This window comes from Montipora foliosa, chromosome 1, assembly GCF_036669935.1.
Source record: "Montipora foliosa isolate CH-2021 chromosome 1, ASM3666993v2, whole genome shotgun sequence".
Lineage (NCBI taxonomy): Eukaryota > Metazoa > Cnidaria > Anthozoa > Scleractinia > Acroporidae > Montipora > Montipora foliosa.
In genome coordinates, this window is record NC_090869.1 from 61,960,239 (window position 1) to 61,962,738 (window position 2,500).

Consider the following 2,500-nt stretch of genomic DNA (forward strand, 5'->3'; position numbering starts at 1 on the left):
GATACAAACCTTTGAGCTTGTCTAATGCTAGTTTAGACTAATTAGAATTACAACAACACAATTTACGTGATTAAAGCAGGGAGGTGTGTATCAATCCAAGGTCACCGGCAGCCTCGCAGCCATTTATATGGGCTAGGTCACTGAGCAAACAACTGTAAAATGGACAATTTGATTAGTGCGATGACAAAAAATGACAGCCAAGGCTGATGTGGATCAACTCTAGGTGGTTTGCAACCAACCTCTTGAGACACAGATAACAATGATGTAATGTGCAATTGCTGGTGGACAAACAAAAGAAGGTAATGAGAGATCTTTTTTCGTCCACCAATATGGCGGCAATGACGTAACGTGAAAACCCTATATATCAAAATAAGGATCCTAATTGACACTGTTCACTCACACATTGAGATCTGGATTAAAATTAAGGTGTGAATTAGCGCTGTCTGGACACAAAATTTAGAAATAGTAGATTATAGGCTTGAAGCTCGCATAAATTGGGGTGTTACGAAAAATAATACCAGCGAAATAAAGTCCTAACATCTAAGACCTCCGTTACGGTAGTAATCTGGCCTTTAATGTTAATTTCGTTTTAATTCCGCACTTAAGCTGTCTTCACCAGTACAACCAGTTAATCGCACTGTAACTACTGAATAGAAGATCAATAATTTCCAGTGAGACCTTTTTATAGTTATGGGCTGCATTCAAGCCGACCGAAATAAATTCAACATGCCGTTTTACGCCAATTCTTTCGAATTTAAGGTTATCGTAATCAGAAACCCGTAAATGCCTGGCCTATAATGTTAATTTCGTATGAATTTCGCACTTTAGCGACGTTGTTTTGACTGCTTTATCAATACATTACCAGATGATCGCACTGTTAACTACAATGGCCCTAAATCTTGAGTCGTTTTGCCTTACCAAAACTCGTTCCCAAACATTTCAACTCGAGGCTCAGGGTACGAAATCCATTTTCTGTGGCCAATATGGCCGCCTCGCGAATAAGGCCTGTGGAAGATGAATAATTTTCAGCGAGACTTTCTTCGCTGAAAATTTTGGGCCGCGTTCAAGCCGACCCAAATAAATCACGAAAACTAAAGGCGCGTTTACACGACAGAGGGACAATGGCACGGGTCCGCTACGGGACCAAAGGCGCCTTTGGTCCCGTAGCGGAAAGGATAAAAGTTCACTGTTTCTTTAAAAAAATGATCGGAACCGTTTCACTTTTTATCGGACCCTTGCCATTTTTCCACTGTCGTGTAAACGCGCCTTAAAAGGCCCTTTTACACCTCAAAAGAGAAGGAACGACTCGGGTAAAAACAAGTACCGGTTCCAGACGAAATCTGTTGTTTACAAGTATAAGTTTTGTAAATTCTTCGTAGAAAAAGACATGGCACTTAAGAACCATTGGGAACGGGTACGAGACCGGTTGTTTTTTTCTCGATTTCGAGCCCGGTACCATAAAGCCCAATGTAATTAACAAATCCGGTGACTTAGTTGAATCTATGATATTGCATGATTTCTGCACCAAATATATCTAGCAACGTGATCGTTTCGTCGTCTGTCCAAGTACCAGTTCCTGATTTCAATGCTTTCTCTCGCTTTTTCTCTACAGTCTTGTCCGCTATTTTGTCGAAGGATTGATGTGTAACACCCATCCGAGGTACGGTAAACAAATGATGAGGAGCAGCACAGGCTCAGAAAAAGTGTTCCAACTCGGTACCGAAAACACTGCGAGCGTTGGAAAAGGAAACAAAAATGTGGGTACGGAGCCGGTGCCGGTGCCGGTTTTTATCCGTTACATTCCGAGAAAGGTCTATAGGAGGCCCCTAGGGACCTGTTTTGGAACGGAGCGGGTAAAATTGGAACGGATCAAGTATCATATTTAGACGTAAAATTTACAACTTAAGAAACTCTGAGGGAAGGCTGACCCTGTCCAAACCAAGCACCAATTATTTGAAACGAAGCTTCTCTTACAGCGGGGCCATGCTATGGAATAACTTGCCCAAAAACTTAAAAAATGCTGCATCCGTTGAGCATTTTAAGCGAAATATCAAGAAGGTAGCTGATATATCGGATTCCCACACCGCAATCATGTAAAGCAGTTGTAATTAGTTTTAGCTTGTAACTTAAGCTTAACTGATGATTTTCCGTGTTTAAATAAAGATTTACATACATACATACACAAAATTCTATCCGAGCCGTTCGTCTTTTTATCCGAGCCGTTCCACTTTTTTCGCTCGTGTAAACGGGCTTTAAGCTTAAGACCTTGTAAATTTACCCTAAAATAAAACCTTAAAATTCGAAAGAAACGGACTGTCACATCAATCGAGGTCGTGGCGTAATTTATTTCGTTCGGTTTCAAAGCGGCCCATAACACGATGTGAAGTTTCGATTGCAGTTACAGTGCGGCCAACTGGCAGGGGCACCCAACGAATCTGTTCCTCACATTATCTGTTTCCCAGAGGAATCTTGCTGGCTGGCAAAAATACGGGTGTTTCGA

The 2,500-nt window shown here is 41.5% G+C and overlaps 1 protein-coding gene across 1 annotated transcript in view; it reads right to left on the bottom strand.

Annotated features, from left to right (window-relative positions):
* The window catches only part of LOC137979958 (uncharacterized), a 19,422-nt gene that overhangs the window by 16,174 nt on the left and 748 nt on the right, over positions 1 to 2,500 (bottom strand). The gene's annotated exons all lie outside the window — the stretch shown is intronic.